Raw genomic sequence first — 27955 nt, forward strand, 5'->3', positions numbered from 1 at the left:
TCACCACAGAACATGTTTCCTTCACATTTTGCTTGGTCTGTTAAGGCCTCAGCTGAATGGTCTGAGTTAAAGCAAGGCCCCCACTTCACTTCTCTTCCAGGTTAGAACTATGGGCTCATATTTCACCCTATCTGTTTCCCTTTATGATATGCACTACACTTTAAATTCTAAGACATATATTTAGATGTTTTTGACGTTAGAATGACTATTACAACTGATATTAAAGAAACTTGCAATACCATTCTGAGGCCTAAATGGCCATTGCCCTTACTAAGGCAAACTCAAGCTGATATAGGCTAATGCAAACAGACTACAAATGCGAGTTCTCATTAAAATTGCCTCATTCATATGTTGGTATTGCCATTCACTAACCACATGACTTTACCAACCCTGAGCTTCAGTTTCTTCTCCTGTCAAGTATAAATGATAATATTACTGGCCTCAAATGTTGTGTCTATATGTGTGTGTGTACAGTGAGATAATATATGAAGAGGACCTGAATTATAGGAGGAACTCAGTAAATATTAGCTAATACAGTTGATAGTTGAACAACCAGAAGGTTGGGACACCAACCCCCCTAAGGAGTTGAAAATACACATATAACTTTATAGTCAGCCCTCCGTATCCATGGTTCTGTAGCTGCAGATTCATCCAACTACAAATCATGTAGCACTGTGGTGGTGGTAATTGGTGGTTTAGTCACTAAGTTGTGTCTGACTCTTGTGACCCCATGGACTGTAGTCCGCCAAGTTCCTCTGTCCATGGGACTTCCCAGGTGAGAATCCTGGAGTGGGTTGCCATTTCCAGCTCCAGGGGATTTTCCTGACCCAGGGACTGAACCCAGATCTCCTGCATTGCAGGCAGTCTCCTGTTTTGCAGGTAGATTTTTTACCTACTGAGCCACCAGAGAAGCAGTACTGTAGTACATGTTTGTAAAAAAAATCCATGTATTAGTGGCCCACCAGTTCAAACCCATGTTGAACAGATAATATCTGTAACTTAAGTAGCTGGCTCTACATGCAGTTGATTTTTAATTTAAGTAAGTAGTCAGAATTACCATTTAAAAAGTCTTTAAAAGTTTACCTTAAGGAAATGTAGAGATTGTACTTAGTAGAAAAATATCTTACTTTAAATCAATTGTCTCACATATGCCCAAAGAGTTAAAGGAAACCATGGGCAAACAACCAAAGGAAGTCAGAAAATGGTATATAAACAAAATGAGATTATCAGTAACAGGATAAAAAATTGTAAAAAGAAACCAAATAGAAATTTTGGAGCTGAACAATACAATAAGTGAAATGGAAAATTCACTAGAGGAGTTTGATGACAGATTTGAGCAGGCAGAATAAGTTTGTAAATGTGATGATAAGATAATTGGAACTATCCAGATAGAGGGACAGAAAAAAAAAGAAAGAATAAAGAAAAGTGCATACAGTCTAAGAGACCTATGAAACATCATCTTGCAAACCAAAATATACATTATGGAAGTTCTGAAGGAGAGGTGAGAGTAAAGGAGCAGAAAATAAACTTAAAGAAATAATGGCTGAAAACTTCCTGATGTGTTGAAAGATTGAATCTGCACATTCAAGCAGTTCAATGAACTCAAGTAGGCTAAACTCATAGATTCACCCTGAGATACGTTATAATCAAAGTGTTGAATGCCAAAGACAATAATGAGAGAATCTGGAAAGCAGCCAGAGAGAATCAACTCTTTATATACAAGGGATCCTCTGTAAGATTAACAGCCAATTTCACTTTGGAATCATGGAGGCCAGAAGGCGGTGGGATGACATACTTAAAATGCTGGGGAAAAAAATAGGTGTCAATAAGAAATTCTGTATCTGGCAAAACCATTTTTCAAAAATGAAAGAGAAATTATGACATTCTGAGATTAAAAAAAAAAAAAAAAGCTGAGAAAGTTTGTTGCTAACAGATTTACCCTTAAAGGAATTATAGAGGGTCCTTCAGATAAAATGGAGAAGGAAATGGCAACCACTCCAGTAATCTTGCCTGGAGAATTCCATGGACAGAGGAACCTGGCTGGCTACAGTCCATGGGGTTGCAGAGTCAGGCATGACTGAGCAACTATCACTCAGATAAAAGGGTCATTAGACAATAATTCAGAGCAACACAAAGAAATACACTTTGGTTAAGGCAACTATCTAGGTAGCTAAAAAGACTGTCATGATTTTGTTTTTGGTTTGTAACTTTTAATTTCCTACATATTTAAAAGAAAATGCTTAAAAATAATTTATCAATCTATGTTAATAGGCACACAATATATAAAGATGAAATTTGTGATTACAAGAATGTAGAAGAGGGAAATAAACTGTATAGGAGTAGAACTTTATATATTATTAAGCTAAGCTGGTATTAACTCAAATTAGATTGTTATGAATATTTCAAATTATAATCCCCATGATAACCACTATGACAATATCTGAAAAACTACATAAAAGAAAATGAGAAGGGAATAATATGGTACACAGAAAAGAATCAAACACAAAAGAAGGCAGTAGTGGAGGAAGTGAAGACCAGAAAAATGGTATAAGGTATATAGAAATCAAATAATAAAAATGCAGAAGTAAACCCTTACTTATCAGTAATTCCTTAACTGTTAATAGATTAACCTCTCAATCAAAAGGCAGAGTTTTGTGGAGTGGATAATATAACAAGGTCAAGCAATATACTGTCTATAATAGACTTGCTTTAGATCCATAGACACAAGTGTGTTGAAAATAAAATAACAGAAAAAAATTTTTCATGCAAATAGTGGAAGAGAGATGGGGTGACTAAATTGATATCAAACAAAATAGATTAAGTTAAAAACTGTTACTAGAGACAAAAGAGAGAGCTTATGTATGACAAAAGTGTCATTTATCAAGAAGACAACAATTACACACATATACACATCAAACAATAGAGCCCCCCCCCCAAGTATATGATGCAAATAATGATAGAACTTAAGGGAGAAATAGAGAGTACTACACTAACAGTTGAAGACTTCACTACATCATTTTTAATAATGGATAGAAAAGCAGAAGACCAAAAAGGATATAGTAGACTTGAAAAATAACATAAATAATATATCTAACAGATCTATATATAGAATATTCTACCCAGCAGCAGCAAAGTACACATTCTTCTGAAGTGGATATAGAACATTCTCCCAGACAGATCAAATGTTAGGCCACAAAAAATCTCAATATATTTAAAAAGATTGAAATCATGCAAAGTATATTCTCCAACCAAATGAAATGAAGCTGGAAATCAATAACAGAAGGAAAAATGAAAAATCCACAAATATGGAAGTCAACCACAACATTTTTAAATAACCAATAAGTTAAAAAAGGAAATCATGTTAAAATCACGAGTTAAAAAAGGAAATTAGAGATGGGTGAAAAAAAATTAAATCATACCAAAACTTTTAGGATGCAGTAAAAGCAGTGCTCAGAGGGAAATTAATAGAAGTAGATGTCTACGCTAAAACAGAAGAGAGATCTTAAATCAATAACCTAACTTTACAGCTCAAGGACGTAGAGAAAAAGAGCAAACTAAATCCAAAGACAGAAGAAGGAAGGAAATAATAAAGATTGGAGCAGAGATGAATGAAATAAAGAATAGAAAAACAATAATATCAATGAAGTCAAAGTCAGTTCTTTGAAAAGATAAAAAAAAAAATAGAAGAAACTTTAGCTAGACTTAAGAAAAGGGCAAAGAATAACAAGTAACTAAAATCAGAAATGAAATGGGGACATTACCATACCAAGTAGGAAAAAAAAAGAAAAATAGAAAAAAGAAAGAATTATTTATAAAAGAATCGTGTGAATAACCACACACCAAAATATTAGATAATCTAGATGAAATGTATAAATTCCTAGGGACACAAAATACCAAAACTGAATCTAGAAAAAAAAAAAAACTGAATAGATTTATATTAAATACATTGACTCAGTAACCAAAAACCTCCCAACAAAGCAGTTCAGAACCAAATGGCTTCACCAGTGAATTCTACTGAACACTTAGAGAAGTGAATACCAATCCTTCCCAAACGCTTAAGAAAATAGAGGAGGAGGAAATACTTCCCAACTCATTCTATGAGGCCAGCATTACTGAGATACCAAAGCCAGACAAAGATACTACAAGGAAAGAAAACTAAAAACAAGTGTTTTTCATGGATGCGGCTGCTGCTGCTGCTGCTGCTAAGTCGCTTCAGTCGTGTCCGACCCTGTGCGACCCCATAGACGGCAGCCCACCAGGCTCCCCCGTCCCTGGGATTCTCCAGGCAAGAACACTGGAGTGGGTTCTTTATGGATGAAGATGCAACAATTCTCCACAAAATACTTGCAAACTGAATTTAGTAGCATATTAAGTGGATTATACATCATGATCAAGTGTGATTTATCCCTGGAATGAAAGGGAGGTTAAACATAAGAAAATCATTCAAATGCACAATTACACTGTGAAGCATATACTTAAAAGAATTGAATTAGGTACTCAAACAATGCAAATGCACAGTCATAGCAGCATTGTTTACAACAGCCAAAAAGGGAAAACAGTTCAGCTACCCTGTCCATCAATAGACGAATGTATTAATAATAATTATTAGTTATAATTATTAGTTATAATAATACTATTATAACACAATTAATAAATTGTGTATAATACACATTACATAGATGTATCTTGAAAACTTTATGCCAGGTGAAAAAAGTCAGACAGAAAAAGTCACATATGTGATTTCACTTACATGAAATATGCAGAATAGCTATATTCTCATATAGACAGAATACGGACTGGTCGTCCCCAGGGACTGAAGAGAGCAGGAAAGCAGAGCAACTGTTTAGTGGGTACCGGGTTTCCTTTTGGGGTAACAAAAATGCTTTGAAACTAGATAGATGTGGTGGTTGCACAAGATTGTGAGTGGACAAATACCACTGAATTGTTCACTTTACAGTGTTTAATTTTGCTCTGTGAATTTTACCTCAATTTTTTAAAAGGAAAAAAATAAGGAAATTTAAATAAACTATAAACTGAGTTAATAAGAATGTACCAATATTGTTCCTCAATTGTCACAAATGTACCATACATTAATATGTTAATAATAGGGGAAACTATGTGTCTTGGGGACCAGGGGGAAGGATGGGGAAGAGGCAGGGTTGTACACGGAACTCTCTGTAGGGTTTGTTCACTTTTTCTCTAAATCTAAAACTGTTCTAAAAAAACTCTATTAGCTAAAGAAAAAAGCCCTTTGTTTTCCTAAATAACTCTGGGATCAGAGAGGAAATAAAATGGCAGTTAAAAAACAAAATAATAATGTGAAATTGACATAGCAAACGTGTTTAAGAATTGTTAAAATGGTATTCAGAAAATTCTTAGCCTTAAATACTTTGATTCCAAAATAAGAAAGAATACAAGTAAATGAACTAAGCATCCGACTCTAAAACTGAGGAAAGGAAAAGTAAAATAGTCTAAAAAGAGGGAAGGGCAGTAAGAAAATAGAATAAAGATAAAAGGCAAAAATTAATTATTTAAAAAACAGCTAACCATAAAAGTGGTACATCCAAGAGATTCACACTTTGACATGTCATATCAGGGAAAAGAGAGAGAAAAGATAAATGGACAAAGTTAGTAATGAAAATGGGTATCCATATGGTTATGAAGATGATTAGAAATACAATACTTAGCATAATAATACATTTGAAAACTTTAATAAAACTTTACTTATACATAAAAAACCTAAACTGTGTGAAAAATAAGCATAAAACTTGAATAGATCAATAACAATAGAAAATATTGAAAAGTTTTTAAAGAGTTACTTCCAAAAATGTGTGCCAAGGACAAATGTGCTAAGATTTTTCTCTTTAAACATCTCAAGGAGCTGCTAAGTCCCATGAAACTTTTTTAGAACGTGGAAATGTTTGGTAGTTTTATCAGAAAATAAAAATGCAGATTAACTTCACTTATAAATAGGAATGCAGAAACTCTCAATAAATTATAGGCATTTCTTTTTCAGTATGTATTTTGTTAATATAAACTGGTGTAAGGTAAATCAATTTGGACAAACATTTTGCACACCACTGTTGGCTGAACTGTGGCCTGCAGATAGCACTGCTAAAATAGGGAGAAAGCTTTTTGCACAATGTGTAGGAGCAGCTGCTTTGTTTGAGTAATGGTTGCTCTGCCTTGATAGGGTTCCTTGGCTATGCCACATTGTTTTCATTCTTTTCTGTTAATTTGAGTTGTGAACTGAATTGTGAAGCCAAAATAATAGAGGAGAGGCGTAAAGCATGTGGACTGAAGAGAAAATGAGGAAATGTGTAGGTTTGGTTTGTTTTTTTTTATCAGCCAATTTATTATCTAGAGTGATAACAAAATACACTATATAATTATAAACCTACTTTTATTACTGTGGGAAGATTTTTATAACAAGTACTTTAAAAAATGCAATTACTGTATCATACTGTATCACTGAACAGGACCCATATAGTTTAAAAGTAGAAACACTGTACGGTTGTCTCTAATGATATAAAAAATATAATGAATATAGTTTAACCTGAAGTCTTGATTCACTTTTAGCAAATTAGGGTTAGGAGTATATTTGGTAGTTATTTGGTTTTTATGATTAAGGTGTTTATCTCAAACCAATAGCCAACGTCATTCTTAATGTTAACCACTAGGGAAATTCCCACCGAGATCAGAACATGATGAGGTTGGCTGCTATCTCCTGTTATTAAACACTGTTCTAGAAGTTCTGGCCAATGTTACCATTAGAAGAAAAAAAGAAGACAACGTTATGTTTTTCCTATCTGGGCATTGCATATGAATTACCCAAATAATTTAGAATAAGTAAAATAATGCAATGACTGGATGCAAGATAAAATTATTATATCAAGGACTTTCCTAAATGTCAGCAGTATTTAGTTAGAAAATACAATGGAAAGAATGTCCTTATCAAGATTGCATTCCTATTACCCTCATGAAGAAGATAAAATACATTGGAATACATTTTATAATAAACAACCTGTTTCCTGAGGCCTTAACACATGGAAAGAAAAAATGTTTGCAGACAGGAAATTTCTTTCCCATTAAGAATGATTGTTTTCTTCAAATTAGTGCATAAGTTTCATGAAATTCCAACCAACACTTTTGGGGAGAAATTTTAGAGATTTCTTTGAATCTTCCAGTTGGCCAGCTCTTTCACTGTCACAGGTGTTTAAGAGAAATAATTGAACATTGCTTTAGTTGACTGCTAGCAGGAACTTCAGTCAGGTTAGACCTGGAATACAGTCCCAGGTCCTCGTCCTGCATGGGGGCAGATAAATGTGAGCACCTGTGCCCAGGTGGAAGCGAGCCCTGGAGGGAGTGAGGAGATGGGGTGGGCAAGTAAGGACAAGGAAGACCTAGGAATGAATTACAAGTTTCTGTAAATGACTTGGCTTTCCTGTGACCTTGGCCCAGTATTGATTGCCCTTCCCCCGAAACCCCATCTTTTTGCAGTTTGGATAAGATATCTCAAAATATTTTTCAATATTGTAAGAAGGCAGGGCAGTGGTAACAGAGAGCCAGAGAAAAAGAAGTGATGGGGATTTATGGTTAAGCCCTGGCTCTGCCCTGGCTCTGCTAGTTACTCGAAGGCAATGGCACCCCACTCCAGTACTCTTGCCTGGAAAATCCCATGGATGGTGGAGCCTGGTAGGCTGCAGTTCATGGGGTGGCTAGGATTCGGACATGGCTGAGTGACTTCACTTTCACTTTTCACTTTCATGCATTGGAGAAGGAAATGGCAACCCACTCCAGCGTTCTTGCCTGGAGAATCCCAGGGACGGGGGAGCCTGGTGGGCTTCTGTCTATGGGGTCGCACAGAGTCGGACACAACTGAAGCGACTTAGCAGCAGCAGCTGCTAGTTACTATTTGGAAGGTCCTGTGATCATTTTCCCTCTGGCAGACACAATAAATGGCAGGTGTTTATATAACAGTAGTGATGATCCTTGTAGTTTCACCTTTTTGGAACAATCAACTTATTCTTAAGAATACACTACGTAATCTTTAATATTCACTTCTTGTGAAAATAAAGGCCAATTGATAATAAAGTAAGACTGGATTGCTATTATAGTATAAATTTAAATGTTTGAAGATAGGTAATGCAAAGTTTTCTACTAATATAAAGAAAATGCTGTAAAGAAATATTTATAAACATATTTCTTAGAAGATGGAAATGAACACACTGAATCAGGTCAGAATTGATCTTTAAAAATTTAACCAAAAAAGTATGAATATATATATAATATTTACTTTTCAACCTAATAAGCTATATACAACTTAACTTATGCCAAATAGATACCTTTTAAGTTTTACGTTATAGAAACCACTCACTGGAGAAGGCTGTATTCCAGACATAAACTTTAAAAAAGCATTTCAAATAGAAACATAAATTTTATCTTAAAAGTTGGGACAGTAGCAAAAGGATCACAGTTTTTAAAAATTTCTCATAATCTTGGCCAGGGACCATATTTTTTAAAAGGCTGAATTTCCAACTATGGCAGTGAACAAAAGACATTATTGAATCACATCATAAATTACTCATTTAACAGAATCAATTGTAGAGCAAATCTGCAACACAGCAGTTTAAGATATCCAGGCTACCTTGCTAGTTTGTGAATAGGTAGGAACTACTAAAGTTCTGATTACCTCTTCTGCAGGTTACAAGATTTCCTTCGTAGACTACTGCTCTTTAAAGAAGTAGACAGTTAGAGTCTGGAAGTTTTATCTGCAGGCTCTCATAGTGCCGCTTAAACTGTCCTGAGATCTCCCTTGTGTTAAACTGGGAACTTCCACTGAGAAATCCCCCAAATTGAAGACTTCCTTTTTTGTAACTATCAACAGCCAATCGTGGCAAGATATTGAAATGAAGCAAAGGCTACCAGAAATGTCTGTAAACCACCGTGACTGTAACTTTGACTTCCTTTTGAAGTGAAGATACTTTACTTGAAGAGCTAGGACATTTTAACAAAAATCCAGAAATTGTAAATCCCAAAATACATTTGGATTAAGCACATTTTCATGTCAGAAAATTTTAAAGAAAGCTTATTTGATAAATGGCTTTTTAAGGTTTTAGGAAGTCACTTTTGGACCTAAGCAGTATAATTACAAACAGCAGGTAAAGACAAGATTTTAGTATAGCTGTCTTTGCTTCATAGCCTACAGAGGTCACTAGGATGAAGCCTCAGAATAATAAAGTTTATGCTGGAGTCCAGAGTCCGACCACAATTTTCTGCTTTCTTAAACAGTTTTCCTCCTAGGGAATTAAGATTCGCTCTTCTATGGATAAGTGTATGTGCCAGAACACTGGGGAAGTGCTTTACAAACATATAGATTCTTCTCAGGCTACTTGGAGAAAAACATCAAGTTCTACATGCAAACAGAAGGCAGCATATGCACCCCAGATATTTTTCTTTGTTGTACAATTTCAAAGCTGGTGTCCTTAGACACCATCTGTTCCATTTCCTTTTTATTACAGATGAGGAAACAGGAGAGGGCAAATGCTCAAAGTCACCAAGAAGGTTAGAGGCAGCACTCAAATTAAAATCTGTTTTTTGAATCTGAGTGTATTTTTCTCAGCGTAGCAGGTTATTAAACAAGAAAAGGACTGTGGCAATGGAGCCCCCTCCTCGTTCAACTCCTGCATTTTGTGGATGAGAACTCTGAGATCTTACTCAAAGTTTCCCAGTCAGTAAAAGACTAGAATTTAGAACTTCAGGTTCTCAGTCTAGTTTCTTTTCCACCTTAAAACACCACCCTCTCTTAAGTATCAATTAAGCCTGAGATATTTCTACTCCTGAAGAAATTATTGTATAAAAAGGAAATAATTCTGAATTAATCTAAAATGATGAACAAGATTATGATTAAAAACATTCCATTTACTTATCTAACATATAAGGAAGTATTAATACCTTTAGCACCTTACATTGTCTAATTAGCTTACTGATATAAACCTCAAACTCTCTTGTGTGTAATGGGAAAACAAAGCCTATCTAATACTGTAAATATAGCCAACAAAAAAGTGAACTAGCCATTGGTGAAAGGAAAACTTTTCTCTCAAGAATTTACTTTTTTGAGTTGGATATTAAAAACATAAGTTTTGTTTGTTTGTTTTTAAATTGCTGTTGATGCTTTAACTGGGAAATGCCCCAATAATCCCTCCATTCTAGGCCCCTTCCCTCTTCCTTTTTTTTTTTTCACTTTGGTATATGAGCTTGGTTTGAGCCAAAGTCACAGCAGAACCAGTTAATCCTGGGTAATTGGTCTCAACTTGATGGAGCACTGTTTGCAAGAAGGCCCTGAGGCCAAGACAAAGAAGACAAAGAGACTCTTTTGGAAGAAATTTTGGCTGTGTGTGTGTGGAATGTAGAATCTATGCTGGTTCTGGCTCTAGGCAAAACATGTGAAGCAGATGGAAGTTTTTGTTGTCTCTAGTGGTTCCTTTTCCTATTCCCGCCCCCTCCTGTTTTCCTCTCACTGACTAGAGCGGACAGAAATACAGTGATTTCTGCAGGGGAGGAAGCAGCAAATTGGTCTGGAGAGCCGAGAGAGCCAAGCTGGTATTGACAAGGTTAGAGTATTATGGTTAGGACTGGAGGGGACTCAGTGGGTGGGGAGCTCCAAGCCCAAATTAGGGGTTGGGAGTCACAAGTGAGGTTCCCATTCAGGCAGAGGTGAACAACCAACAGTTTGCTAATCAAAGAATGAAGAGATTGCCACCATAGAATGACAAGGTTCCCTAGGCAGGTCTGGGTGAAAGGCCTCCTGAAGAAGAGTTCCTGGAAAGCAGAGTCTACCCTGGAGGAGGTGGAAGGCACAAAAGCTGGTGTTCCTCATTGCTGACCGGGATTCAGAGATAGGCTTCTTCCTTCAGGAGGGGGACCCAGCTGCCTGTAACTCTGGCCAAGGAGATAGGCAGCCAGGCTGCACGGGTAGGTGTTTAATTGGGAAACGTGGTGACAAAGACACCTGCAGTACAAATCCATGTTCCAGGCATGGTATTTGTGGGAGAAGCAGAATTTTCTAGCCTCTACTTGTTGGTGGGCTGATGCTCTGGGATTTCATTGGCCAATGGCCACAAGGCTGGCATTTGGGGGGATGATGGATACTCTTTTTTCACTACCACCTCAATCTCTGTAAACGGCACTAGGAGGAATGGTTGGTATGGATAATTTGCAACATAAAAATTCCTGCCAAGGTATTGCTCCAATAGGGTTATGTACATTTTCTGTCATAGAGACTTATAGAATCAAAGTGCCATTAGAGTGAACAGGGGAAGGAGATTTGGTGGAAGTAGGGAGGAGGTAGTCATCCTAACTCAATAAACATATATTATCTATGAAGTGTTGGGTTCTATGTTGGGTGTAAAAATCATTAAAATGATTTTTCTTGCCTTGGAGGGGCTCATGATCTTAAGGGACAGACAGACAGCAAACAACATTTTCCTCTGCCCATTGCCAAAGATGAGAGCAGAGATACATACAAGGTGCTGTGTGGGCAGAGAGGCAGTTCTCAGAGCTAGAGCGACTCATGAGAAGATGCCCGCCTAGACATCCAGGAACTGAGCAAGCAAAAGATCAAGGGTTAAAAATCAATTTTGTACCTTTTACATATTCTCAGTAAGTTCATTCTGATTTCCCTTAGGCTAGCCTTGTGGCTTTTTGCTCATTTCTATAGATTTATAAGTAAAAATTTCCTAAAATCTTAATTTGGCTTTTAACATTCTAAAGGATTATTTACAGTCTTGATGAAAGATAGACACTATTTTAGTGTTTTGGGTAACTGTTGTTACAAACCAAAGCTGCGAGGTGCCCAGAGAGCCTGAGCATTTAAGAAGTATGTTAGGCCAGTTATTTTAAGACTAGGAATAAAAGTAGGACTCTACCTTTCCCAGTACTCTGCCATCCTCATTGTATGATGGCTACATATTTTTGGCTATCAAAAGAAAGAGGACACTTCGTTATGTATGAAGAAATAAAGGTTGATAAAACTAAAATCCAAAAATATCCTGACAAACTCATGTTGTAGGCTGATGCCTTATGAACTATAACAAGGGTAACTATAAAGTTGTCTAGTTACTAGTTTTACTTACAGACTACATTACTCTACAACCATCCACCATCCTATAAACAAACAAAAAACAGGAAAAAATTTCATATGGTCAGAAAGGGACGACGAGATGCAATTTGTAGCAGTCATACAAAAAAAGACTTAAGACTTTCACCTGAGGTAGATATAGGGGGATGCTAATAAAATTCCAAAATGAATAGGACCTTTGGATTCCCTCTAGAATGAGGGAAGCACTAGTTCTTCTTCCAGACCCATCTTTCCAGGTGTCACTCTTTAACAAGACCATAGATAAACTAGTTATAAACTCATCCATGTTACATATGTGTGATTGCAGGAATGGAAGATGTTTAGCTTATAGAAAGGAAATAAGAGCATTTAAATATCAATTATATTCTTCTGTAGAGTTCCAAGGTAAACCTCAAGGTAAGTAGGAGACAAAAAGAAAACAATTTTGCTTCACTGTAGAAAGATCAAGTAAGAAAAATAGTAAGTTACCTTGGGAGATAATGAGTTCCATGGTCTGGGGAAAAATCAACATGGGATAAATGACCGCTGCTTGGGAAGATTGAAAGGTTATAAAAAGTCTCAGCTAAGATAAAATGACTAATACCTACATAGCATTTCCTGTGGTCCTAGCACAATTCTAAGTGATTTACATGTATTACCTCATTTAATTCTTTGAAGTACCCTACGAAGACGGCGCTCTTTTATAGCTACAAAAACTGAGGCATAAAGAGAGGTAACTAATTTATCCAAGTGCACATAGCTAGTAAGTGTAAACCTCTGCCTACAATGCAGGAGACTCCGGTTCAGATTCCCAGGTCAGGAAGATCTGCTGGAAAAGGGATAGGCTACCCACTCCAGCATTCTTGTGCTTCCCTTGTGGCTCAGCTGGTAAAGAATCCGCCTGCAATGCGGATTGCATTGCAACCCAACCTCGGTTGGGAAAGATCCCCTGGAGAAGGTAAAGGCTACCCACTCCAGAATTCTGGCCTGGAGAATTCCATGGACTGTATAATCTATGGGGTTGCAAAGAGTCGGACACAACTTAGCGACTTTCACTTTCATTTTCTGACATTTGTCTCTAAAGTCCGTGTTCTTAACAACTTCACTGTCGTGCATCTGGGATGTCCGTTACAGTGTATTTTATTGAACAGATTCCTTCAGTCACTGAGAGCACGAAATCTTAGAGGCAGAAAGAAATTCGGATGTGTTCTCCACCACTTTTTATTTCTTCTCACATCCGATTTGAAAGCTTCCAACCTGCCAGGAAGTTAACAAACTGAGCGTATGTCACCTCTGATCCCTGCCTGATATCTACCAGTTTGGTCTTAGGATGGGCATGTAAGGATGATATTACTAGAGACAGCAAAAGGAGTGTGGGGCAGGAGAAGTGTGGGGAGAAGTGGAGGAGGTTTTAGGCTTGCTGCTTTTTCTCAAGTGTCAATTTTAGAGCAGCCTTGGAGTAGATTCAATACCATTAGTTAAGGAAGATGACAGTGCACATTTTGTTTCTGCAGATTTACTTAGCCTTCAATTTTTTTCTCTTCTAATCTGTTATGGATTGCTCAGTAAGTCTCATAAAAAAATCTGTGATACTTCCTACCAGATACAAGGTGAACGATCTAAGTCTCCATAAAAAATCTCTGTAAGTTGACAGAATTTCATCAGGGAATGAAGGTACCTCATCACAGAAAGGTTTGTTTCAGTATTATACATTCTACTTTCTCTTTTAGTGGCCAATGTAGCAATATATTTAGTTTATTGCCAACTGGTCCTTTCATTTTGATCTATGTACTGGGATTTCTCTTGTCTGAGGTTAATGAGAATCACCAACCAAAAGAATGAGTCTCACAGGCACTTTCTATCAAGCTGAGAAACCCAGAAAATGGTTTAGGTATTAGAACAGAGAACTTAGAAATTATTTGGATTCTTTATGAAGGTCCAGAATTTATAAATGGTGGAAAGCAAATTTTGCACTACCTGAGACATATTTATTTTGGATTTATAAATTTATGAAATTGAAATTGCTCTGAGGTGCTTAATGTGCATCAATAATTTTCTATGCAAGCACACAGCACAGTAATTTAGTCCTGATATAGTTTCTAACATTAGCAGGATTAATAGTTCCAACTTGTAATTCTATATAAATGAGGAGATAAAAAAAACATTTTATCCCATCTATAACCTCTAAGACATGATGGCAGTGAGAAAAGAAAAGAGGGGGAGACAGGAAGGATAATCCATAAACTCTGGATTTTTATATGGCTTTAATAAAATAAGTTAGGCTTTCAAAGATCTGACCTTTGAAAATGGTTTAGCTTGATTCCAGGGGGTTGTTGGGAGGATTAACTAGCTGAATCTTGCAAAGAGATTTCATGATTTCTTGTGTGTTATTTATTCTTTGGTTTACCAGTTAAGTTCCTTTTTAATTTGATCATATTTGGAGAGATTCCAGAAACATGATAAAAAATTCAATAAACATGGGTTCCAAGTAAAATCACAAGCTATTGTTTGAGGAGGAAAAATTGAGGTCGTACTAGAAGTGTAGGAGTAATTGTGTGTGTATATGTATATATGCTGTTTTTTAGATAACCTAGTTGTAGCCCTCTACTTCAAAGGGGAAGAAACTGAGATTCAGATTGACTTTTTCAATACAAAGCAGCTGATTGATAGTGAGTGTTGACAGCTTTCCTGTCTTTAAGAATTAGAGATTCTAGATCCCATGCACCTGATCATCCTTGACTTTATAATATTTGGTTGCTGTTCAGGTTTGGAAGCTGCGTGGAGGTGACTAGAGAACTTTAGATTACTCTGTAAGTGAAAGGCCTATGTGCTTTGTCTCTTGTCATTGGCTTTCAGGCTTTGAATGGGAAAAATCACTGCTTTATTGAGAGGTAGTCTAGCAGAAGAGTTAGGCACACAGTTCCTGGAAACTTACTGTCTAGGTTCCAAATCCTAACTCCATTCTTGGATAGCTCCTTGCCTAAATCTTATGGTAGTTTTGAGGACTGAATGAGTATAGAGAATTTAACCACTTAGCACATGATGAGATTTTTGATTGAGAGATTTTTGATTTTTGATGAGATTATGTGAGATTTTTGTTGTTGTTTATTCACAGTCTCTATAAAATCACAATGTGAATTTAAACGAGCTTTATAGGAAAACTAGACAGAGGCAGATTAAATTATTTAAGCAAGATCTTTTTATATCTCTGTGTAGCATCCATATTGTCTTTTCTTTTCCCCCCTTATAGTCTATCTACAGTTTAGGAAAACTCCACCCTTGATTCCATGGGTAAGCTGCTGCTGCTGCTGCTAAGTCACTTCAGTCGTGTCCGACTCTGTGCAACCCCATAGACGGCAGCCCACCCGGCTCCCCTGTCTCTGGGATTCTCCAGGCAAGAACACTGGAGTGGGTTGCCAGTTCCTTCTCCAATGCAAGAAAGTGAAAAGTGAAAGTGAAGCCGCTCAGTCGAGTCCGACTCTTAGCGACCCCATGGATATGGGTAAACTAGGATTGTCTTAAATCAGTCAGCATATAACATTTCCCTGAACTTTGCTATTGTGGTGAGCAGATCTATTGGTGAGAGCTATTAAGTGACTCAAGTCAATCTAATCTGAGTGAGTTCCAGAACTCTGGTCTGGAATACAGAGCTTACTTTCCTTTATCTCTTGACTTCCCTATTATGTAGCACTTTTAAAAATTGTTTAAGCTAATTTGAGTTGGCTTTTCTGTTACTGGTAACCAAAATCTTCTTGCTATGATACTCATTGAAGTAAAAAAAGAAATCATGAGTAACAGCAATAGCTATCAAAAAAAAAAAAAAAAAGACTTTTGGAGAAGTTGCTATGTGGCAAGCACTGTCCTAGGTACTGATCTTTATAATAACTCCGTGAGACAGTCATGAATCTCAAGAGTCAGAGTGAAACTCTGAACACCATGTACAAAGTATCATGACTGTAGGCCTTATGTTTCCAGCAGATCTGTTTGTGGCATGTTTTGTACTAATATTTTTGCAGAAAACAAATATAAAAGTCTAACTAGTTTGGCTTCCTTTTCCTTGATCCCTCAGATGATTTTTAAAAATAAGTACAGGACATGATCATTTGGGCACAACAATACTGAAACTTGACAATTGATTAGGGCCCTTGTGTATTTAGGTATGAATTTTTAATTTTGTTTGTTTATTTTGCTTTGTTTTATTGCAGGCTTAGTATGAGAATTTTTTCCTAAGATTTGAATGTTCATTGTTTTTTTTCTGTATCATTTATTATAATCAAGGTATTATGTTCATTTGCAACAGATTGCTGTGGCAGAAAGTCAAACTGTCTGATTCTTTGCATTCTTTGAGTTTTTAAACAAATGCTTTGATAGTTTATTCTTCAGAAATGAAGATTTTTTTCCTCCCCCTTCTTATATCAGTGAGAAGCCAATAGAGGAAACAGATACCATAGAGTAATTTAAACAGGAAAAATTTTATATAAAGAATTAGCAATTGTAACAGATGGTGATTTATAAAGGGTAAAGATAACTCAAAAGAATAGCCTAGGGTTCATGGAGGGTATCCAAAGAGGGAGCAAATGTGGAAAATATTCCTCTTCCCCAAGGCTGAGATTAAGGCCACATTGGAAAAGGTATGGCTGTGGACCACTGGATTGCAGAGAGTTTTGCAATCCAGTTGCCCAGATTAGGATTGATCTATGAATACTGGACATGCAGGAACCACTCCTCCAAAGTGGAGATGGGCTTCTGGGATGGGCTTCTGCAGATGATTTCTGGGATGCCTATGAGACTCATTAAGAAGCTGTCAATCAGGATGCTGCTGAAACTTGATGAGAAGCTGTCTGTACATGTGCCAGAGTAACTTGATGGAGATGAGTGCCACTGGTTGAACTTCAAACATGAAGCTGGCAGCAATGAGCTGGGAACAAGAAGAAGCAAGTGGAAAGTACCAGAATCAGTAGGAGAAGCCCTGTTCTTCTCATAGTGTCTCTCCAGTTCTCTACACTGACAAAGCTTGACATCACGCTTATTGAAAGAAGAAATATTCCAACATTTCAACTCCATTTAATAGGGCATACAACAAAGAGTGGTTTTGGAACTGGGAGGAAATATACAGTTTCAGCTGGAAACTTTTGAATGTAGGGGATTTGTTTTCATTTTAGCCTGTTATGACAATGTTCAACAGTAGCTTTTATTGAACTATATTATCTATATTACTTGAAGATAAATATAACAAGTTTTAGCTCTAAAATGTTTTCTCAGCTCCCCACTGAAGCCTTGGGGCTCCCCAAATTCTCCTTTACTGGTGTCCAAAATAGGCTAGACCTTTACTTGTAATAGAAGTCTTTTACCCCAATTAAAATGTAATTCATAAAGGAGAACCATTATTCTGTTATAGGCCATTAAACCTTGGGGTAACTGAAGACTCTAATGATGACTATTGATAAGGGAAATGAGAAATTTTTGAGGAACGAGGATGGGGGTGGTCAATGAAGAGGAATGTGGGCTAAGAATGAAGAGGTTAGGAGTACCAAAGAGTTTTATCCATTTCTCAGTTTTGTCTAACCTGATGACATAGAGAAGGAGCAGGAGATAAGATTCTTAAGGACAAATGGGATTTAGCAGTGAATACAGTTACTGGGAATGTTGTATATGGTAGGGTGGCTTAGATATCTTTGAAGTGAAATAATGAATAACTGAACCGTAGTGGAAGATGGAAAGTCCTTTGCATACAGTGGATGAAAGGAAGGGTAATCTATGATGTCTAAAATGACATCTGGCTCTAACACATCAATATTTTATCATTCTGTTTCTTGTCATCATCGAAACTTCTAACACAGAACTTGTTTATGAGGGGATAGGACATAGGAGAAAATTAAGAAGCAAAGACGGTGGAGCACAGGTAAAGGTGGGGAGTGAAAATGTGAACAAGGATGGTTGAGTGCAGGTGGGCTGCAGAGATGGGCTCTTACCCAGTGTGCAAGGCTGAGGTGGGGATTCTTGAGAAGAAAAATGAAGTTATCCAACTTGAAACAAACATAGTTAATTTAGTATTTGATGACACATTCATTGTGAACATTCTGTTCTTGAATTAGAAATCTTTTTTGTTTTCCCTATGCTGAAACTTTCCCCTATCATTAGGGAGACTTTCCTGTCTCTTTGGAACTTTTCTAAGTACTGAAATTCTGAAACACACAGTTTAGCTATATCTTATATATTCTTTTACTGTTCTAGAATTATTCCATGTATTTTGAGAGTGGAGGCCATGCTTTGCACATAATTTGTACCCTCACAGTACCCAAAAGTCCTATGAGGTTAATTATACATTTGAGTTAATGATATATCCAAAGGAAGAATTTCCTATTGGCATTACATGTTAAGAAAAACTTCCTATAGTAACAAGACTCTTATTCACAGAAAAAAGAGACTTAAAGGCTTTGGACATTCCCTCTTTTCTGGAATTGAGGGAATCATCTCAGCCACACTATTAAGTAGATTTTGTTCTCATTCTGCAGGTGAAAAAACAGAAATGGCAAGGTCACACAATAACCAGGTGGAACCAGGATTTGAATTGAGGCCTGTCTGATTCTGGATCCCAGCTCTTTCTACCATATGACATACTCTTTCTTGAGAAGAGAATCTATAATAATCAGAATGAGTGGAAAATTCACTTAGTTTAGGTGCACAACCTGAGTCTCCTCTAAAAGCAGAGAACGTTTCCATGGGGATTGGGTTTGTAGCTTTGAATGAAAGTGGTTGGAATGAAGTGGGGGCTTGTCAGGGAAGCTGCCTGCACAAGAACCAGTTTTCACCCAACCGGTAACCCAGCAGGCAAGGGAATACTGGGCAAGGTTTTTTCCCAGTCGAGTGCTCCTTGCCAGAGTTAGGGGGTCATGCTCTGGAAACAGGTGGAACCACAGCTAGAATAGCTTTGGAGTCTTGTAAATTTCTGAGGCTAAATGTACCTTGGATATTTATTTGTTGGGATTTCCCATTATGTTTTAAAAATTTCTGTCATCTAGAGGAGACATCTTTTTTATATACCATTCTCTTCTGAATCTTCAGAGGAAATGGTTATTTAATGGCTGAAAGCTCTGAGTAGAAGTTATTTTGTACTAGTTTGTGGGATACAGAGAGGTATAAAACATTATAATCTAATGAAGAGAAGAAGGCCAGAGGTAAGGAAGTCAGTTAGGAATGATGCTTTGACTGTAAAATTGGCCGAATGTGGGGGACTGATTGTGGAAAACCAAGGAAAAGCAGTTGTTGACGATGCTACTGGATCTGTAAGTAGATGACTGGAAAGTTGGTAATGCCTGTGACTGAGAGAAACTGCTGTGCCAGACAACATTCTAGATACTGTATGCAAATCTCTCATTTCACTGAAACTTTGTAGTCACCCTAGAACCTAGATGAAGGATGTAGAGAGAATGGGACTATGGTGGTGAGGAGATGTTCAGTTTTATGGAAGTTGATATTCAGGGACCATCGAGCCTCTGTGTGGAGATAAATTCAGTTCAGTTCAGTCACTCAGTCATGTCCAACTCTTTGCGACCCCATGGACTGCAGCATGCAAGGCTTCCCTGTCCATCACCAACTCCTGGAGCTTACTCAAACTCATGTCCATCAAGTCAGTGATGCCATCCAACCATCTCATCCTCTGTCGTCCCCTTCTTCTCCTGTCTTCAGTCTTTTCCACCATCAGGGTCTTTTCAAATGAGTCAGTTCTTCACATCAGGTGGCCAAAGTATTGGAGTTTCAACTTCATCATCAGTCCTATCAGTGAATATTCAGAACTGATTTCCTTTAGGATTGACTGGTTGGATCTCCTTGCAGTCCAAGGGACTCTCAAGAGTCTTCTCCAACACCACAGTTCAAAAACATCAATTCTTCAGCACTCAGCTTTCTTTATAGTTCAACTCTCACATCCATACATACTACTGGAAAAACCATAGCTTTGACTAGATGGACCTTAGTTGGCAAAGTAATATCTCTGCTTTTTAGTATGCTGTCTCGGTTGGTCTTAGCTTTTCTTCCAAGGAGCAAGTATCTTTTAATTTCATGGCTGCCGTCACCATCTGCAGTGATTTTGGAGCCCAAGAAAATAAAGTCTGTCACTGTTTCCATTGTTTCCCCATATATTTGCCATGAAGTGATGGGACTGGATGCCATGATAAATTAGCAAGGATTTAAGTCCACCCATTAAATATTAAGGTGATAAATCCTATCAAAATCTGAGGAGACTAATTGAAGCTCTGTATCTCAACCATTATTTCCCTTTTCCCCCATAAGTTCACTGAGAAATAATGGGCATACATCACTGTTTACGTTTAATGTGTATGGTATAATGGTTTGATTTACAAATATTGTGAAATAATTACCATACTAGGTTTAGTTAGCATCCATCATTTCTTATAGACACAACAAAAATAAAAGGTAAAAAATTCCTTGTGATAATAACTCTTAGGATCTACTCTCTTCACTTTCCTAGATGTCATGTAGCAGAGTTAACTATGGTCATCATGTTGGACGTTACATCTCTAGCACTTATTTATAACTGGAAGTTTGTATCTTCTGACCACCTTCCTTGAACTCCTTTTCCTCCCACACTCTACCTCTGGTAACCACAAACCTAATTTCTTTTTCAATGAATTTGGTGAGTTGGTTTGTTTCTTTGTTTTATATTAGATTCCACATGTAAGTGAGATCTTATTCCTTCTTTGTCTTATTTCACCAAGTATAATGACTTCAAGGTCTATCCATGCTTATGGATGGTAACAAATGGTAGGATTTCCTTGTGCTTTTGTATGGGTGAATAATATTCATATATATATATATATATGCACATATCTCACAACTTCTTTATTCATCCATAGATGGACACTTAGGTGGCTTCTGTGTCTTGGCTATTATAAATAATACTACTATGAATATGGTGATGCAGATATAGTTTTGAGTTAGTGTTTTCATTTCCTTTAGGTATATTCCCAGAAGTGGAATTGCTGGATCATACAGTAGCTCTATTTTTAATTTTTTTATGAACCTCCATACTGTTTTCCATGGTGGCTGTGCCAATTTACAATTCCACTAATATTGCAAAAGTGTTCCCTTCTTTCTAAATGCACACCAGTATTTATCCTTTGTCTTTTTGTTATCATTTCCTTTTGAAATTTTTCAGTAAATGATTACTCTCTGAACAATTCCTTCCCCCACATTCCCCAACCCCCATCCCACCCACCCCCATGCCAACTATAATCTTGTCAGGATTCATCACCTTACTGCCTTTTATTTTTAAAGTTGAGTTTCTGGATTCGCTTTTTTGAGTGACTTCGGAGCAAATTTATGATCTGAGCTCTTAACATTGTTCTCTGCTCTGGGACTTCAGAAGAAAACCAGAGGCAACAGGAACAGGTCTACTTATACTGCTACACACATCAGTAATTTTATTATTGAGACAATTTTAACACAAAGTGTAGATTCAGGCTGTATCTATCAACAGAACACAATGGCTTGATTTACAGACCTATTTAAAGTATTGCTTTAGTCAGTATGACCCAACCAGTTTGGTGAGTAGAATCAACCTCAGAAGCTTTCATCATTCTTTCAGGGTAGTTTCCACAAACAGGCAATGAATAGACTGTTCAAATGAGAGTTATTTTTTTAGGCTAGATCCAACAGAGGAGCAGATTTCCAAGAGGTCTATTTAAGGTCTCTTAGATCTTCTTCTCCAGAAAGCCTGAGTCAGGGGCTTCCCTAAGCATTCTCCTGCCTCTGGCCTTTTATGTTCCTGAGTCTCAAATAATGATCTAATGCTGATCTATTGTGTTCCCAGTTTTGGCATGATCAAGACTCACAGCCGTGGCCTGTGCTATTTCTGCTTTACTCTTGATTCCAATATCGTACTTCCAATCTTGGTGTTACAGTCTTGGCCTGATTCCTGCCTTTCCCTTGCTTGAAATCCTGCCACTGCTTTCCCAGCCTACCTGCTAGTAAAGATTTCAAAAGTTATTATTTCTCTAATCGCTCCAATTTTTTTTTCTTTGATTTCATCTTTTCTGTCATTGAGGCCAGCTTAAGACTGGGAGAAAGCAGAATTGTTTTGCCTTCTTTTCAAAGCCAATGCAGCTTCTTAAAAGCAATGGCAGGATTAAAATCCTACAGAGAATCAGAAACTTGTTCCTCTTCTAAGTACTTAACACTGTGTGGGCTGCCTCATAAGTGGGTTCATAAAAGCAACCCACACAGTGTAAAATAGTCTGTGGTGACTTGCTAGAAATCAGAGGTTCACATTCTAGGATAAATGAAGAAAGGGAAAGCTCTTTTGTCCATAACCTGGCCTTTTCCTCAGTAGGTCGGAGAGAGGATTGCCATATGTATACATGATAGAATTTATCACTATGGACAAGCAGATGAGGGAAAGAAGCTGAGATAGAGCAGATGGATACAGGAGCTGGCCCTACAAGGACAGCTGGGTGTCCTCCATACAGGGCACAACACCATGATATGCACAGGGCTGATTTAGGCAGGCACTGATTTCCAAGTCTGGTTCAAATAAAGCCAATTCATTCCCTGAGCAAAGAAAGACCCTAGTTCTTGTTGTTGATGAGGAAAACATTACCTGCTACCCAGAGTTCTAATTACTTAAATCCATAGTGCCCAAAGGACAGTATATAGTCTATTTATTGTCTATGATAAAGTTTTTAACAGGCCATGTGATGAGGAAGATAATGTAGTGATTTTTTTTCCTAAAGCTAAGTTTATTCACTTTAAAGAACCACTTTTTATTCTGAGAGTTGTTCCCTCCTACTTAATTTTTTTTGTATTAATGTGAGCTTTTAAAAAATAAAACAGCAGTGTTAGTGTATGGTCACTATTTGTTTTATATCTTTGCTTAGTAAATTAAAGATGAACAGCTTTATATTGGTCTCCAAAATATTTTTTGAAAATATTACTAGTGCATAAAATCCAAACGTTTTGGGAGTTCTGATTTAAGCCGCATGCTTTCCAGATATACACCAACTGACAAGGATCCAGGAGATGTAGTCATGGAGAGACCATATTCCTTGCATGGGAGCAGGTGGGGTGTGGAACAAATGTCCTAAATGTTTTCTATGGATTTTCTATCAAAGCTATTTTAGAGTACCATTTAAAACTATTTCTGTTTGTTGTTGATAGTAGATCAGGAAGACTCAAATCAAGGATTTTAGAAGTATTGATAAAGCACAGATACAATTACATAGTTATGGATAAAATATATATAATGTTATCTTAAGTGTGTGACCATTTGAACATACTAATTTATTTTCACTGTCAGGTTGGTGTCACCAAGAAATGTTATTGTTTGGCCAGAATAAATAAAATTCTACTCTCTTTGGGAAATGCTCTTCTTGGAGTTGTTTCTCATCATACCCATGTCAGGGATGCAAATGTTGGATATTGAATACTGTGTCGGGAAGGAGTCTAAGGCTAAGTTTGTGCTCAGAGAGAAAGAATATTATGAATGGTCACTGATACCTGCCAAGGGCTCCAGAAGCGATATGCTGGTGTTTGTTTACCAACTTGGGTTGATATTTTCATTGGATATACTGTTCCTAATTGTAGCTTTCAGTTAATTTACACAGAAAAATTCTTTCTTTTTACCATGGTACTTCCTGTGAACTGAATATAAAAGTGGGTTTTCACAAAATGGATCGTGTTTTTGTGTGGAAGCGATGCTTTAATTGTGCTTTAAATGCTCAACATGAAATATACTGGAAGTAGCAAAGAATGTTCCACAAAAGGAAAAAAGGCCTTGAAATAACAGAATTGATTCTTCCTTAGAATTTAAGGATGAAGAGACCATCCATGTCCTTGCTACCTACATGTGGTTGATGGACCAGCAGCAGCAGCGGAACCATCAGGCTTTTAGACATGCAGAATTTGTGGGCCCTGCTTCTGCATTCTGACGAGATCCCCAGGTGATTCTTGCTCTGTCAAGGAAACCTGAACCTGAAGGACTAGCAGACAGAACAAAATCTCTCATGACCACAGGATGGAGGCATTCTTAGCACAAGTTTAAAAGAGGAGCCCAGTGCAGTGGGGACGCAGAACCAAGCCAAGTCATTAGGAGGGTTGAAAGGAACAGCTAGCTGTGTCATAGCAAATGCTTTGGGGCTGAGCTTGGGAAGTGAGTGCAGACTCACTGGGCTCTTTCCTGGAAAGGGATGATGTGGCTCTTCTAAAATCCTATCCAGAGCCTTGGCTGGAGTCGGGACTCAGAGATTAATCAGCGGGGAGAGGTATAATAAACAAAGAGGAGAGAACTAGTCATGGCTTTTCTATTCTGCTTCCCTCAGGCTATTCTTTACAATCATCTGGGGGAACTTAGAAACCCTCCAATGCCTGGCACCACCCCAAGAGACACTGATTTAATTGGTCTAAGGTCTGTCCCAAGTGTCATTATTTTTAAAATGTCCCCAGTTGATTGTTCTGTGCAAACAGCATTGCAAAGTCTTGATATTTTATTTCTTTAAAGACCTTTAAAAGAAAACCCTGCAGGGGAAAAATAATAATAAGTATTTTTACTTCATAAAAAGCAGTTCTCCTATAGCATACATATATGTGACATAAATTAATATAAAAATAATTGTAAACATTTAATTAGAAATATCTTTTTATTGTGTTAGAATCTAGAAGGATGGGGCAGGAGGAGCATGAATTTGAAGAGCCATTTATTTTTTAAAAACTACAAATAAAGCCTTTGCATGTCAGGTTTCCTGCTGCAGATACTCAGAAGTTAAATTGGGATTAAGAATCAGGAGGCCTGAATCTGCTCTGTGACCTCCTTCTAGTGATTAACCCTGTTGAGACTGATGAACACATGGGTGAAGGTGAAGAGTGGGTGTTAATTGGACTGCCTTGAAGTGGAGCCACTCCACAAAAGGCTAATCTTGAAAATTCAGAGATTCTTTTTATTACTTTAACACCTAGTAGGCAAATTCCTATGAAGGAAAGGAGCAGGAAGCTAACATTTTTTTTTTTTTTTTTATAAGAAGCTAAATTTTATTGGGAGCCTATTCTGTGCTGGGTTAGGCTTTCTCATTGCATTTTCACAACTCCCTTGTGAATTAGATGTTTTTCAGAGGATAAAATAGGCTCTGAGGGACCAAGTAACTTGGACGTAGTAAATGGCAGACCAGGATTTGAATCCAGGTATGTCTGTCTCTAGGGCTTGTGATCTTTGTATAGCATTAATGCTGTGTTCCCCAGGGGGCTGAAGGGCCTGTTAGATCATGTATTTTGATATCCATAAAGCTACTGCCCAAACATGATGGATGTCTGACAAGTATTTCTTTGAGAATCCATAGTCAAGTTACACCTGACACACACATTATTAGGCAGGTGTGTCCAGCTGTGTTTTATATCATGGCAGTGAGCTGTGATCTGCTCCTCTCACTTTCCATCATCTCTCATCATTCTCTTTCTGATAAATCTCCATCTATTCTGATTCTATGATATGCTCCTCCTCTCCCTGTGGAGATGAGAGGCAAACGCCAGTCTAACTCTTAGACTCTCTATACATCCTATAACCTACTAATTCTGGCCTGACAGTCTTTGCCACTTTAGGTGGAGAATCAGATTGGACCAAGCCTGGAGGCACCAAGGGAATTCAATGAGCTGCATGGTGTCTGAACCTTGATTTGAATTAGATACAGGTGGAACTGGGATAGACTCATAACTTCAAACAGTCTAATTCAGAGATTTATTCAGTCTTAACACTCAGTAGTTAACATTATGGGTTTCTAAGACTCTTCATATTTCTGAATTATGGCTGGAACTGAATAAAAACTGTTGTCAAAGGTTAATTCTGGTGTTGCTTCTTCTGTATAATTTGATGTGTTCAAGACTGCTTGAAAATGTCACATTGCATTTGAAAATATGTGGGTTATTTTAAAACATCTTTTGATATTGATTTCTAACACAATTCCACAATGATAAGAGAACAGACCCTGTATGATTTTAATACCTTTAGACCATGAAATTTTTGCATCTCGTTTTATATCCTTGTATATGTTCCAGTGTCTCCTAGTTTACAGACTATGGGAACTTGAATAGAATTTGTTTCCTGTGTGAGAATTGTATAAATCTTAATTATGTTGAATTGGTTCACAGTGCTTTTCAGGTCTACTATATCCTTCTACTTCTCTGAATATTTATTTATTTATTCTATTTTTTAGATAGAATAATATTTATTCTATTAATTTTTGAGTTTGATATTGAAACTCCAACTAAAAATCTTTATCTACTTAAAGTTAATTTTAATATATAGCAGAACTATATGTAATTTTGTTTTGTATTTTCCAAGTCTCCTGTAAATGTTATCATATTCATAATTTAAAAATATAAATGAAAAAATAGACTGCTTGAATCACTAAGATGACTTCATAGGAAAAATTTTCCGATAGTAACCACAAAATGGACACTATTAAATAACTAAAATTAAAGCTGTAGTTTTTGTTAGAGTTGAATTAGAGAAAAAGCTAAAAATAAGTAGTTCTATAAAAAAATCAGCGGTTAAAGAATTGATAACAATAAGATAGGTTTGGTGGTAGAAGCAGTTTTGTGGTGGTTTGGGGCAGCTGTGTGGGCACATGACTGTCACAAGTTATGGTTTCAATACTAAGCATGATATGAACATTCATTAATCTGGGTAAGGGTTAGCTAAGCGGAAAATACAATTTTGGAACTAGTCTGAAACTTACCCAGTGCATTACTTTGTGTTCTTCCCACCTACAATTGAGTGTTTGACTGGTTTCCTCTTTACTCAAAATTTAGATGAGAGAGACAACAATGATGAGAATATTTGTTACTCATTAGGTATACAATGATTCTGGATTTTGTGTTAAGCACTTATATGCACACATTATTTCTGAAGTTAAAGCGCATAAGGAGAAAGGACTTTTTTTACTTAAAATTTTTTTTAAGTTTTATTGAGATATAATTGACATACAGTACTGTAAAAGTTTAAGGTATACAGAAAAATGATTTAATTTACACACATCACAAAATGATTACCATAATAAATTTAATGAACATCTACATCTTACATAGTTGCAAAATTAAAGAAATAGTAAAAATTTTTTTCTTATGATGAGAACTCAGGATAAACTTTCACATATAACATACCGCAGTGGTAATTACATTTATCATATTGTACATTACATCCTGAGTATTTGCCTATTTTATAACTGAAAGTTTGTATCATTTGATAGGGAAGACTTACTGTAGATACAAAGAGCCAGCTGACCTTTTGTTCTCAATATCCTGAAGGAGTTATGGTATTTTTAGGGGCACCAGTATCATTACTATTGAGCTTCCCTGGAATTGTGCTTGAGTGGGACAGATGCTAGAGTTAAGTCAGGTAAACATGAGTCATATTCTGTTCAGGAGTCTGTATTCCCTGAAGAAATTGAGCACCAGTAGTCGTCTTGGGAGGATCTGATCTAGGTCCTTTCTTTTCCATTATGGTTAAAAGGACAGGTGGGGGGAAAATGCTAAGAAAGGGAACATTTCTGTATTCACAGGTTGTCTGCTATATTGAAGTCTTTCCTGGGCAGGCATTTTGATGGGGTGAAAACCATGCAATCAAGGAGCTTTAAAAATAAACAAACATAAGGAGGATTTCATCTCCCAGTGGAGAATGTGAAAGTGAAAGTGTTAATCACTGAGTCATGTCCGATTCTTTGCGACCCCATGGACCGTAGCTGCCAGGCTCCTCTGTCCGTGGAATTCTCCATGAAAGAATACTGGAGTGGGTAACCCATCCCTTCTCCAGGAGATCTTCCTGAGTCAGAGATC

At 37.0% G+C, this 27955-nt stretch overlaps 1 protein-coding gene across 1 annotated transcript in view; it reads right to left on the reverse strand.

The window, feature by feature from the left end:
* TANK (TRAF family member associated NFKB activator) overlaps nt 1-8820 on the reverse strand; it is a 94941-nt gene extending 86121 nt beyond the window's left edge. Inside the window, exon 1 of the mRNA XM_061135648.1 lies at nt 8693-8820. The gene's annotated coding sequence lies outside the window, so the exon portion shown is untranslated. The remainder of the gene's footprint in view (nt 1-8692) is intronic.
* Between the last annotated feature and the right edge of the window lie 19135 nt (nt 8821-27955).

This window comes from Dama dama, chromosome 33 (genome assembly GCF_033118175.1).
Source record: "Dama dama isolate Ldn47 chromosome 33, ASM3311817v1, whole genome shotgun sequence".
Lineage (NCBI taxonomy): Eukaryota > Metazoa > Chordata > Mammalia > Artiodactyla > Cervidae > Dama > Dama dama.